This window comes from Capra hircus, chromosome 20 (genome assembly GCF_001704415.2).
Source record: "Capra hircus breed San Clemente chromosome 20, ASM170441v1, whole genome shotgun sequence".
NCBI classification, from domain to species: Eukaryota; Metazoa; Chordata; class Mammalia; order Artiodactyla; family Bovidae; genus Capra; species Capra hircus.
In genome coordinates, this window is record NC_030827.1 from 42,677,886 (window position 1) to 42,692,781 (window position 14,896).

The following is a 14,896-nucleotide window of genomic DNA, read 5'->3' on the forward strand; positions in this document are numbered from 1 at the left end:
AAACTGGATCTTTTGACTGTCTATGTTCTTTTTGTCTTTTCCACAGTGTCATATAGCTGAATTTATATAGTATGTACTCATTCAGACTGGCTTTTTTTAAACTTAGTAATATACATTCAGATTTTCTCTATGTATTTTCGTGAGTTGATAGTTTGCTTCTTTAGAGCATTAAATAATATTTCATTGTATGGATGTACCATGGTTTATTTATCCATTTCTTACTGAAGGACATCTTGGTTGCTGTAAATTTTAAAAATTGTGGATAAAGCTGGTATGAAAATCTGTGTGTGGGTTTTCGTGTGAACATGAGTTTAAACTTTTTTTTTTTTTTGCGTAAATATAAAGAGGCATTCACTATCAATTTTGGACAGAAAGGCAGAGACTCAGATTGTTGTGCTCCGTGTAGATTCATTGCTCTGTTAATCAAAGATTCTAGTAGATGATGCTATTAGCTGTACAGTCTCCACATTAAGCCTTTTTCTCATTTGGATAATGTTTTCTTTAAAAGAAATACTAATGAGAAATAAGGTTTCAAGGACTTTATTCTACAAGTAGACTGTAATTACTATGAGAACAAGAACTATTTTAAAATTTTGAGTATAATCTAATGTTATGGGTTCTCAATATATGTCTCTCAATGATAATGATGTGGTTAAATCAGCTTCATAAAAACACTTCACCTGAAAGTATTATTGAGAAGTAGCTTTGGTTGTCTTAAGAATATCACCGAGTTTCTAAGGAGATTTCCTGTATTGGTAGCAGGCCATGTTAGCTTTTATTGTTTTTTACTGATCCATTTTTTATTAAAATCAAGTGAAATAAACTGTGTAGTAAGTTTAGATTGATTATATATGTATTCGTTAGCTTAGATAAGAGTGCAGCAATGAACAAGAACAGCTCTTGTTCTGCTCCACTTCAAAGCCTTAGCAAACCTCTTATAACTCAATATGCTACTGGTATCATTGAAAAGATCCTGAGTCAGTCATCTAGAAATGCTCCCACACAGACTCACAAGAGATTACAGATCATTTTTCAGACTGGGGACAGTCAAATGGACTTAGGCCTGGAGAAAATGTAGTTATGAAGGAATCTAAAAGCAGTAAAAAATTTCCATTAACTATACAGAGGAGAAAACCATTACCATTCTGCCATTTCAGCAGTATGACATAAAACAATGCTCTGATAAAAGATGAAAACAAATCTATAAATCCAGTATATGCTTGCAGGGGACGCATCTAGAGTGGTATTAAATTTGACTTCAAATCACACGCAGACAACCTAAAGACCTTCTCAGTGATGGTCAACCTCAATATGATTGTGAAACTCAGAAACTTGGCTCTCTAACAAAAGTTGCCCTTATTTCCTTGAGAGCTTTTATTAACTTCACTTATAAATCTCATTTAATATCTAGATAGCAGCAATAACACTGAGGATTTGACCAGTCCATCATCATTAAAGGAATGTCATGAAGTCAAAACAAAATATATCTATGTAGCATCTGTTTTGTGCCCCAAATTGTACTAGGCATTATGGGGGAAACCAAAGCCATTTAAAAAAAGGAAGAACAAACTAAATTATTTTAGAGTTGACATTTACACGAGTGGAGAAGTAGTGAACCATGTAACACAATTCACAGTAAAAATTTAAAATTTTCTGAACAGAATGTAAAGAGGAATTCGCAAGAAGAGACTCCAGTGTGAACTGCAGTACTTGGGCCTTGTGAATAAAGCAGGTCTTAGGCTGTGCACTAAAAAGGTGCTTTATTGGAATGGTATAAAGCAAAGAAGTTTTGAGCTATCTTAGTTGAATTAGCTACATATGTAATATGAATGAAAGCTAACTGTTGAAACATCAACAAAGAGAATTCCAAAATACTGCGTTACTCCTGCTGCTGCTAAGTCACTTCAGTCATGTCCGACTCTGTGCGACCCCGTAGACGGCAGCCCACCAGGCTCCCCTGTCCCTGGGATTCTCCAGGCAAGAACACTGGAGTGGGTTGCCATTTCCTTCTCCAGTGCATGAAAGTGAAAAGTGAAAGTGAAGTCGCTCAGTCGTGTCCAACCCTCAGCGACCCCATGGACTGCAGCCTTCCAGGCTCCTCCATCCATGGGATTTTCCAGGCGAGAGTAGTGGAGTGGGGTGCCATTGCATGGACACTCCTAAAAAATTGGATATGGTATTGTGTACTTTAAAACATGTTAAGAAGATAGATTTCATGTTAAGTGTTCTTTAAGAAAGAAAAAAGCAAACAAAAAAACAAAATAAAACAACAATTCCCCTAAAAGAGCAGAAGTAAATTTTTGGAGGTGATAGACATGTTTAAGCCCTTGGTTGTAATGATATTAATAGTGTCATGGGTATATGCCTATGTCCAATCCATAAAGTTGTATACATTAACTGTGTGAAATTTATATCAATCATATACCAAAAACAACTAAAACATAAAATAATCTTAATATGTGGAGACTAACAAAGAAAAATTATATAGGGCCACTGTCAGGGCTAAAGTTTGTACATATTAGCAGAAACGACTGAGTGGAATACTTACTACATGTAAGGAATGATTTTATAAACTTTGAAGATGAGTCTGATGTGAAAGAATAGTATCAACAAGAGTGTATTCAAAACTTTGCAACAGAATAGATATCAAAGATGTTTGCAGATGGCTTCATATACACAGGGGCTTCCCTGATAGCTCAGTTGGTAAAGAATCTGCCTGCAATGCAGGAGACCCCGGTTCAATTCCTGGGTGGGGAAGATCCCCTGGAGAAAGGATAGGCTATCCACTCCAGTATTCTTGGGCTTGCCTTGTGGCTCAGCTGGTAAAGAATCTGCCCACAATGCAGGAGACCTGGGTTCAATCCCTGGAATGGGAAGATCCCCTGGAGAAGGGAAAGGCTACCCTCTCCAGTATTCTGGCCTGGAGAAGTCCATGGACTATATGGTCCTTGGGTCGCAAATAGTCGGACACAACTGAGCGACTTTCACTTTCATATACATATGGTTCTCATGCATATGGTTAAATGCAAAGCCTTAACATTATTTAAAATCATATCAAGCATTAATAATCAAATATGAATAAACTGCAATAGTTAAATTCAAATTCTAAACTATTGTGCGCAAACTCTAAGAGGAACTGCCTCTTCTCTAAGCGAGGTCAGTCCCTCCTCTTCCCTCCAAACTTCACAGAAAACTTATACCATCTATTAGCCCTTCTCTTTCTCTTATCTTTAATCTTTTATTGTTTAATAGGTCCTTCCAAAGAGCTTTTAGATAAACTTGAGGCTCTCTCATGTTTAAAATCAAACAAAACAATAAAATGACCTCAAATACATACATATATATACCTTAACAAGCTAAATTTTAATTATTTGTCAGACCTCATCTTAAATATTACTACTAATACTCACTGTGGTTAGTTGCTCAGTTGTGTCTGACTCTTTGTGAGCCCATGGACTGTAGCCCACCAGGCTCCTCTGTCCATGGGGATTCTCCAGGAAAGAATCCTGGAGTGGGTTGTCATGCCCTCCCTCAGGGGATCTTCCCAACCCAGGGATCGAACCCAGGTCTCCCACATTGCAGGCAGAGTCTTTACTGTCTGAGCCACCAGGGAAGCCCATTTATACATACTAGTGATATTTAATAAGGCAATATTATTATTACTTTGGAAAATTGTTCTGACTACTGGTGTATGGCTATGTAAAACTTTGTACTTATCTTTTGCAGCCACTGAGCACAAACATTATCAACTGACAATCTGTGAAACAATTTGCTTATTGAATGCTTTCTCTGCTGGGCTGTAACCTCTCATTAGCTCTTTATGGCCACAGCACTGAATTCCCAGTGCCTAGAACATTGTTTGGCACAGAGTGGCCCTCAAGTCATTTTTGTTGCAAAATGAATAGTTATAATGCTCAATCTTTCTAATATGTGAAATTACGCTTATAAGATATACTAGGTGGAGGGAGAGGGAAAGATGGCGGAGGAATAGGACGGCAAGACCACTTTCTCCCTCACAAATTCCTCAAAAGAACATTTCAACGCCGAGCAAACTCCACAAAACAACTTCTGTAGGCTGGCAGAGGACATCAGGCAACCAGAAAAGCAGATCATTGTCTTCAAAAACAGATTTTTAATCTTTGCTCTTAGGTTTTTGTGGTCAATTTTGTACATTTAAAAACCCAAACTTCACTATCCCAGTTTACCTGAGAGCGAGATTACTGGCTTGACCACTCTCTCCTCCTCTGGACTCTCCTTTTTCTCCACCAGGTGGCCTCTGTCTCTTTTCTCCCCCATCTCTCCTCTATCCAACTCTGTGAATCTCTGTGTGTTCCAGACAATGGAGAACACCTAAGGAACAGGTTACTGGCAGGATTTGTCTCTCTCCTACTCATTCCTCTCTCTGATCCTCCTGGTCACCTCTGTCTACTTCCTCCCTCTCCTCTTCCCCGTATAACTCTGTAAATACCTCTGAGCGGTCCAGACTATAGAGCACACATAAGGAAGTGACTACTGGCTAGCTTGCTCTCTTCTCTTTTGATCTCACCGCATCTCATTCCAGTTACCTCTAACTACCCCCTCCATCTTCTCTTCTCCTTATAACTCAGTGAACCCCTCTGAGTGTCCCTCAATGTGGAGAAACTTTTCATCTTTAACCTAGATGTTTTATCATCAGTGCTGTATAGATGGAGAAGTCTAGAGGCTACTGTAAAAATAAAACTGAAAACCAGAAGCAGGAGGCTTAAATCCAAAGCCTGAAAACATTAGAGAACTCTTGAATTCAGGGAACATTAAGCAATAGGAGCCCATCTAATGCCTTCATACCTACACCGAAACCAAGTTCCACCTAAGGGCCAACAAATTCCAAAACAAGACATACCACGCAAATTCTCCAGCAACACAGGAACACTCCCCTGAGCTTCAATATACAGGCAGCTCAAAATTATCCCAAAACCTTTGATGTCTCGTAACCCATTACGGGTCACTCCATTGCACTCCAGAGAGAAGAAACCCAGCTCCACCCACCAAAACTCCAACACAAGCCTCCCTAACCAGGAAACCTTGACAAGCCACTGATAGAACCCCACCCAAAGTGAGGAAGCTCCATAATAAAGAGAACTCCACAAATTCCCAGAATATAAAAAGGCCACCCTAAACGCAGCAATATAACCAAGATGAAGAGACAGAGGAATACACAGCAGGTAAAGGAACAGGAGAGTTGCCCACCAAACCAAACAAAAGTGGAAGAAGTAGGGGATCTACCGGAGAAGGAATTCCGAATATTGATAGTGAAAATGATCCAAAATCTTGAAATCAAAATGGATTCACAGATAAATAGGCTAGAGACAAGGATTGAGAAGATGCAAGAAAGGTTTAACAAGGACCTAGAAGAAATAAAAAAGAGTCAAAATATAATGAATAATGCAATAAATGAGATCAGAAACACTCTGGAGGCAACAATTAGTAGAATAACGGAGGCAGAAGATAGGATTAGTGAAATAGAAGATAGAATGGTAGAAATAAATGAATCAGAGAGGAAACAAGAACAACGAATTAAAAGAAATGAGGACAATCTCAGAGACCTCCAGGACAATATGAAACGCTCCAACATTCGAATTATAGGAGTCCCAGAAGAAGAAGACAGAAAGAAAGATCATGAGAAAATCCTTGAGGAGATAATAGTTGAAAACTTCCCTAAAATGGGGAAGGAAATAATCACCCAAGTCCAAGAAACACAGAGAGTTCCAAATAGGATAAACCCAAGGCGAAACACCCCAAGACACATATTAATCAAATTAACAAAGATCAAACACAAAGAACAAATATTAAAAGCAGCAAGAGAAAAACAACAAATAACACACAAGGGGATTCCTATTAGGATAACAGCTGATCTTTCAATAGAAACTCTTCAGGCCAGGAGGGAATGGCAAGACATACTTAAAGTGATGAAAGACAATAACCTACAGCCCAGAATACTGTACCCAGCAAGGATCTCATTCAAATACGAAGGAGAAATCAAAAGCTTTACAGACAAGCAAAAGCTGAGAGAATTCAGCACCACCAAACCAGCTCTCCAACAAATTCTAAAGGATATTCTCTAGACAGGAAACACGAAAAGGGTGTATAAACTCGAACCCAAAACAATAAAGTAAATGGTAACGGGATCACACTTATCAATAATTACCTTAAACGTAAATGGGTTGAACGCCCCAACCAAAAGACAGAGACTGGCCGAATGGATACAAAAACAAGACCCCTCTATATGCTGCTTACAAGAGACCCACCTCAAAACAAGGGACACATACAGACTGAAAGTGAAGGGCTGGAAAAAGATATACCACGCAAATAGAGACCAAAAGAAAGCAGGAGTGGCAATACTCATATCCGATAAAATAGACTTTAAAACAAAGGCTGTGAAAAGAGACAAAGAAGGCCACTACATAATGATCAAAGGAACAATCCAAGAAGAAGATATAACAATTATAAATATATATGCCCCCAATATAGGAGCCCCGCAATATGTAAGACAAATGCTAACAAGTATGAAAGGGGAAATCAACAATAACACAATAATAGTGGGAGACTTTAATACCCCACTCACACCTATGGACAGATCAACTAAACAGAAAATTAACAAAGAAACACAAACTTTAAATGATACATTAGATCAGTTAGACCTAATTGATATCTATAGGACATTTCACCCCAAAACAATGAATTTCACTTTTTTTTCAAGTGCTCACGGAACCTTCTCCAGGATAGATCACATCCTGGGCCATAAATCTAAACTTGATAAATTCAAAAAAATCGAAATCATTCCAAGCATCTTTTCTGACCATAATGCATTAAGATTAGATCTCAATTACAGGAGAAAAACTATTAAAAATTCCAACATATGGAGGTTGAACAACACACTTCTGAATAACCAACAAATCACAGAAGAAATCAAAAAAGAAATCAAAATATGCATAGAAACTAATGAAAATGAAAACACAACAACCCAAAACCTGTGGGACACTATAAAAGCAGTGCTAAGAGGAAAGTTCATAGCAATACAGGCATACCTCAAGAAACAAGAAAAAAGTCAAATAAATAACCTAACTCTGCAACTAAAGCAACTAGAAAAGGAAGAGTTGGAGAACCCCAGAGTTAGTAGAAGGAAAGAAATCTTAAAAATTAGGGCAGAAATAAATGCAAAAGATACAAAAGAGACCATAGCAAAAATCAACAAAGCCAAAAGCTGGTTCTTTGAAAGGATAAATAAAATTGACAAACCATTAGCCAGACTCATCAAGAAGCAAAGAGAGAAAAATCAAATCAATAAAATTAGAAATGAAAATGGAGAGATCACAACAGACAACACAGAAATACAAAGGATCATAAGAGACTACTATCAGCAGTTGTATGCCAATAAAATGGACAACGTGGAAGAAATGGACAAATTCTTAGAAAAGTACAATTTTCCAAAACTGAACCAGGAAGAAATAGAAAATCTTAACAGACCCATCACAAGCACAGAAATTGAAACGGTAATCAGAAATCTTCCAGCAAACAAAAGCCCAGGTCCAGACGGCTTCACAGCTGAATTCTACCAAAAATTTCGAGAAGAGCTAACACCTATCCTCCTTAAACTCTTCCAGAAAATTGCAGAGGAAGGTAAACTTCCAAACTCATTCTATGAGGCCACCATCACCCTAATACCAAAACCTGACAAAGATGTCACAAAAAAGGAAAACTACAGGCCAATATCACTGATGAACATAGATGCAAAAATCCTCAACAAAATTCTAGCAATCAGAATCCAACAACACATTAAAAAGATCATACACCATGACCAAGTGGGCTTTATCCCAGGGATGCAAGGATTCTTCAATATCCGCAAATCAATCAATGTAATTCACCACATTAACAAATTGAAAAATAAAAACCATATGATTATCTCAATAGATGCAGAGAAGGCCTTTGACAAAATTCAACATCCATTTATGATAAAAACTCTCCAGAAAGCAGGAATAGAAGGAACATACCTCAACATAATAAAAGCAATATATGACAAACCCACAGCAAACATTATCCTCAATGGTGAAAACTTGAAAGCATTCCCCCTAAAGTCAGGAACAAGACAAGGGTGTCCACTTTCACCGCTACTATTCAACATAGTTCTGGAAGTTTTGGCCACAGCAATCAGAGCAGAAAAAGAAATAAAAGGAATCCAAATTGGAAAAGAAGAAGTAAAACTCTCACTGTTTGCAGATGACATGATCCTCTACATGGAAAACCCTAAAGACTCCACCAGAAAATTACTAGAGCTAATCAATGAATATAGTAAAGTTGCAGGATATAAAATCAACACACAGAAATCCCTTGCATTCCTATACACGAATAATGAGAAAGTAGAAAAAGAAATTAAGGAAACAATTCCATTCACCATTGCAACGAAAAGAATAAAATACTTAGGAATATATCTACCTAAAGAAACTAAAGACCTATATATAGAAAACTATAAAACACTGATGAAAGAAATCAAAGAGGACACTAATAGATGGAGAAATATACCATGTTCATGGATCGGAAGAATCAATATAGTGAAAATGAGTATACTACCCAAAGCAATTTACAAATTTAATGCAATCCCTGTCAAGCTACCAGCCACATTTTTCACAGAACTAGAACAAATAATTTCAAGATTTGTATGGAAACACAAAAAACCTCGAATAGCCAAAGCAATCTTGAGAAAGAAGAATGGAACTGGAGGAATCAACTTGCCTGACTTCAGGCTCTACTACAAAGCCACAGTCATCAAGACAGTATGGTACTGGCACAAAGACAGACATATAGATCAATGGAACAAAATAGAAAGCCCAGAGATAAATCCACACACATATGGACACCTTATCTTTGACAAAGGAGGCAAGAATATACAATGGAGGAAAGACAATCTCTTTAACAAGTGGTGCTGGGAAAACTGGTCAACCACTTGTAAAAGAATGAAACTAGATCACTTTCTAACACCGCACACAAAAATAAACTCAAAATGGATTAAAGATCTAAATGTAAGATCAGAAACTATAAAACTCCTAGAGGAGAACATAGGCAAAACACTCTCAGACATAAATCACAGCAGGATCCTCTATGATCCACCTCCCAGAATTCTGGAAATAAAAGCAAAAATAAACAAATGGGATCTAATTAAAATTAAAAGCTTCTGTACAACAAAGGAAAATATAAGCAAGGTGAAAAGACAGCCTTCTGAATGGGAGAAAATAATAGCAAATGAAGCAACTGACAAACAACTAATCTCAAAAATATACAAGCAACTTCTGCAGCTCAATTCCAGAAAAATAAACGATCCAATCAAAAAATGGGCCAAAGAACTAAATAGACATTTCTCCAAAGAAGACATACGGATGGCTAACAAACACATGAAAAGATGCTCAACATCACTCATTATTAGAGAAATGCAAATCAAAACCACAATGAGGTACCACTTCACACCAGTCAGAATGGCTGCGATCCAAAAATCTGCAAGCAATAAATGCTGGAGAGGGTGTGGAGAAAAGGGAACCCTCCTACACTGTTGGTGGGAATGCAAACTAGTATAGCCACTATGGAGAACAGTGTGGAGATTCCTTAAAAAATTGCAAATAGAACTGCCTTATGACCCAGCAATCCCACTTCTGGGCATACACACGGAGGAAACCAGAATTGAAAGAGACACATGTACCCCAATGTTCATCGCAGCACTGTTTATAATAGCCAGGACATGGAAACAACCTAGATGTCCATCAGCAGATGAATGGATAAGAAAGCTGTGGTACATATACACAATGGAGTATTACTCAGCCGTTAAAAAGAATTCATTTGAATCAGTTCTGATGAGATGGATGAAACTGGAGCCAATTATACAGAGTGAAGTAAGCCAGAAAGAAAAACACCAATACAGTATACTAACACATATATATGGAATTTAGGAAGATGGCAATGACGACCCTGTATGCAAGACAGGAAAAAAGACACAGATGTGAATAACGGACTTTTGGACTCAGAGGGAGAGGGAGAGGGTGGGATGATTTGGGAGAATGGGAATTCTAACATGTATACTATCATGTAAGAATTGAATCGCCAGTCCATGTCTGACGTAGGGTGCAGCTTGCTTGGGGCAGGTGCATGGGGATGACCCAGAGAGATGTTGTGGGGAGGGAGGTGGGAGGGGGGTTCATGTTTGGGAATGCATGTAAGAATTAAAGATTTTAAAATTTAAAAAAAAAAAATAAAAAAATTTCAAAAAAAAAATAAACATAAAAAAAAGAAAAAAAAAAAGATATACTAGGTGAGGGAAGACTTAGAGATCTTTGTGTGTGTGTGTGTGTGTGTGTGTGTGTGTGTGTGTGTGTGTTAGTTCAGTCCGTGTCCAACTCTTTGTGACCCCATGGCCTATAGCCTGCCAGGTTCCTCTGTCCATGGAATTCTCCTGGCAAGGATACTGGAGTGAGTTGCCATGCCCTTCTGTAGGAGATCTTCCAGACTCAAGGATCAAACCCAGGTCTCCTGTGTTGCAGGCAGGTTCTCTACCATGTGAGCCACCAAGGAAGCCCTAGGTATCTTATGCGTATCATCAAACCTTGTCTTGCTCATCCATTCTCTTCTTTTGCTCTTTTTGTTTGGACCCTGGATTTTGCATGTCCAAGTTGAAGGAAAGAATGATGAAGAAGATGCTAGGGTCCTTTGAGGAGCATTTCCTAGTTACTTAACCCTGTCATCTGTATATATTTACAGCTTTACCCATGTATATTAGTCTGGTCCTGTGATAGAACATAAGCAATAAAAATATAACTTGAATGGTCATTATTCTAAGAGTACTCACTTAGATACTATATGATTTCTCCTAAAACCCCTAGGCTTCTAATAATGGCTAGATTCTATATGGTAGTATAACCAAATTGGGGCATAATTAATTTAGCCTTTTCAGCTTTTCATCTTTATGTCTTACCCTACTGTGGCTAGTTGTGGACCAGATTATTTACAAAGCCTCTCCAGAGTGTATAACTTGACTATCACAGACAATCTACTCACATCAATAAGACGCAGAAAGACACCAGACAAATATTTAAATGGACAGGGGCTACGCTGTAAATAAGGAGAAGATCTTTTGAAATTTCCAAGCCTCCATTTCTAGGCAATGACTCTAAACTTGCAAGGTAGTCAGAGTGAATAGTAGTGACTCTTTTTGAAGGGGTTCTGTGATGTACAGTTAAAGTAAACATTGGATTTTGGTGCAATTGAGATATTTAGTTTCAACAGCCTTGTGTGAAGGTGGAAAATAATTTTTAATATTTGCTGATATTTACAAACCCCAAATTTAGAATTTTATTTAAGTGATGGGAAGAACACTCAGATCACTGAGGATAAAAGCAATTATAGTTACCATAGTCATATTTTGTAATTTATTCACACACAAAGGATAAAATGGAGCTTGGAATTCTACACAAATGAGGATAGTAATTGAACCACTTAATATGGTCATTTAAATTTGAAAATGCAAATTTGATGTGGTCATGCACTAGCACATCCTGTACATCTTATTTCTGATGTCTTCTGATGTGTACTGTCTAATTACAGAACTTGAATGCCTTGTCCCGTATGGCTGTATTCTATAAATTAGCATGAAACAAACAACCAAAATATTTGTAGTGAGCCAAGGCTATGGTTTTTCCTGTGGTCATGCATGGATGTGAGTTGGACTGTGAAGAAAGCTGAGTGCCAAAGAATTCATGCTTTTGAACTGTGGTGTTGGAGAAGACTCTTGAGAGTCCCTTGGACTGCAAGGAGATCCAACGAGTCCATTCTGAAGGAGGTCAGCCCTGGGATTTCTTTGAAAGGAATTATGCTAAAGCTGTAACTCCAGTACTTTGGCCACCTCATGCGAAGAGTTGACTCATTGGAAAAGACGTTGATGCTGGGAGGGATTGGGGGCAGGAGGAGAAGGGGACGACCGAGGATGAGATGGCTGGATGGCATCACTGACTAGATGGATGTGAGTCTGAGTGAACTCTGGGAGTTGGTGATGGACAGGGAGGCCTGGCGTGCTGCGATTCATGGGGTCGCAAAGAGTCGGACACAACTGAGCGACTGAACTGAACTATACTGTTGTTTGGCCTTAAAAGCCTCTTGGAGAAGGCAATGGCACCCCACTCCAGTACTCTTGCCTGGAAAAACCCATGGATGGAGGAGCCTGTTGGGCTGCAGTCCATGGGGTGGCAAAGAGTCGGATACGACTGAGAGACTTCACTTTCACTTTTCACTTTCATGCATTGGAGAAGGAAATAGCAACCCACTCCAGTGTTCTTGCCTGGAGAATCCCAGGGATGGGGGAGCCTGGTGGGCTGCCATCTATGGGGTCGCACAGAGTCAGACATGACTGAAGCAACTTAGCAGCATCAGCAGAAAATCTCTTAGAAAATCCTCTTCAAATTTTTTACAAGTCTATCACTTTCAGTGGGTTATAATGCAAAGACAGTAAGATTTGCTTTCCAAAAAATTTAAGTGATTTACTGTAAACTGTGGTACATTACCTTCCACCACTTGATCACAGGCTGCTTTTTTCAGTCAAACCAAAATCATCCAGCTTTCCTATGAAATTAGAGTTTCTATCTATTTGATGGGAATTACTGAAAATACTTTTGAGAAAATAATTGCCCCTATAAATTAAAAATACGTGACTAAAATGTATGACATTTGTTTCTCTTTTCTAAAGAAATTAATATCAAGGAGATGCTTAGTCCCTCAAGCAACTGGGACCTATGCTCACCTGAAGATCAATATTAATGTAAAACATAATTTAAATATCTTTTTCCATGTCTCAAGAATGAGGGCTATTCAATTTGTGTAGTAACACTCCCCTGTGCATAAAATCATGCAGAATACTAAGGGATGAGCAGAATATGATGATCTCATACCTAAAAGTTTAGAGTTTCACAAACAGGATGAAAAGCAAATGCATATAAAGTGGTTAGTATGAGATAATGTGTTAAAACATCAAAGAGAGTGGTACAGATAATAAATACTACACCAGTTCTGAGGAGAAAAATCAACTGGAGACATCAAGGAAACTTCACTGAGACTGGAGGTTTGGGCTGCACTCTGGATTAGTAAGACCTGGGTAGGCAGAGGAAAAATTGGTTGAATACTCCAGGCCACAGCACAACATAAGAAAAAGCTGAAAGGCTGGAAAATGTATGGGAAGCAGTGGAGAGAATCACGGGGAGAGCAGGCTAAGGAGACTTGATATGAAAACCCAGTACTATTATTCATTATTTGTGTCACCTTAGGGCACTTAATTAACTTCCTTCGTCTCAGATTTCTCATATGTATACAAGTGGGGTTAATAAGCTCACAGAGTTGTATGTGTGGTCAGAAACAATGTTTATTAACAGATTTTTTCCAAATGCCATGTGCACAGTGAATTATGATTTTTTCCACTTTATTTTCTTCAAAGTAGGAGAAGATTTATAATGAAAGATAGAACGCATTAAGTTGTTTTGGAAGACTTCAGTGACACGCAGGAGGCATTTGAATGTTATCCTGTAAGCAGTGGATAGATTTTGAAAGTTTTGGGGTGGATAGTGGGTTGGTTACAAAGAATGTATTTCAAACAAATCCATCTGGTAATAACATACTAGATTTATTAACAGTGAGTGAGAATGAGTCAGAAAAACTAGGTGAAAGGCTCACTTGATAAGATTGACTTTTTTTGTTTTTTAATTACTGAAAGCAGGAAGAAAGACAGTTTTGAAAAGTTAACAGTGGTAATTGATAGGTTCTGATCAATCTCTTTTGTAATAACACCTTAACCAGGTTAAGGCTTATATAGGTCACTCTGGAATTCAGGGTAACAATTGGATTCTTAATTGCAAACAATAGAAATATTCTTAATTTAGGTGAAAATTTTAAAAAGATATCTGGTAACTCAAAGATTCTCTGAGGCTTCCTCTCCAGAAACAATGCCTGAAATTGTATCATAGACCCTTTCAAGGTGAGAAAGCACTGATATCATGGCTGGGCACCCAGTATAAAGCTAAAATCTTGGTACTGCTGCCCCTGGAAAGATGGATTTGCCTTGTTTTTCCCAGACTGTAATGCTCAGATCCCTCATTCTATGTGTTACTGTGTTGTGAACTTAAGCTAGATGCAAGGATATCTTGGAATTTGACTTCAGTGGTTGTAGGAAAAGATTTACAATGTAGGAGATTCCCCGAATATAAAAACAAAGAGTGTTCTTATAGGCTGAATTGTGTGCCCTTAAAATGCATACAGGGCTTCTCAGGTGGTTCAGCAGTAAAGAATCCGCCTGCAGTGCAGAAGCCATGAATTTGATCCCTGGGTCAGGAAGATCCACTAGAAAAGGGCATGACAACCCACTGCAGTCTTCTTGCCTGGAGAATCCCATGGACAGAGGAGCTTAGTGAGCTACGATTGGACAGAGGAGCTTAGTGAGCTACGATTGAAGTGATTGAGCAGCAGCAGCAGCGAAATGCATACAGTGAAGTCCTGATGCCCAGAACCTCAGAATGTGAGTGTATTTGGAGACAGGAGTCTTTGAAAGATGATTAAGGTGAGAGGAAGTCATTTGGAATGGACTCTAGTCCTACATGATTGGTGTCCTTATAAAAAAAAAAAAGGAGATTGAAATCTAGACATGCAAAGAGGGGAGACATGTGAAGACACAGGAAGGAGACAACCATCTATAATCCAAGGAAAGGAAAGAAGTAAAGCAGGATCTGAAGGTAGCTGGATGGGAAGACGGGCAGAGATTTCTTAAGATGAAAGAAGGCCGTGCATGTTGCGAGACTGACAGCATTGAATCAGTGTAAGGGAAGATGTCGACTTTACTGGAGAG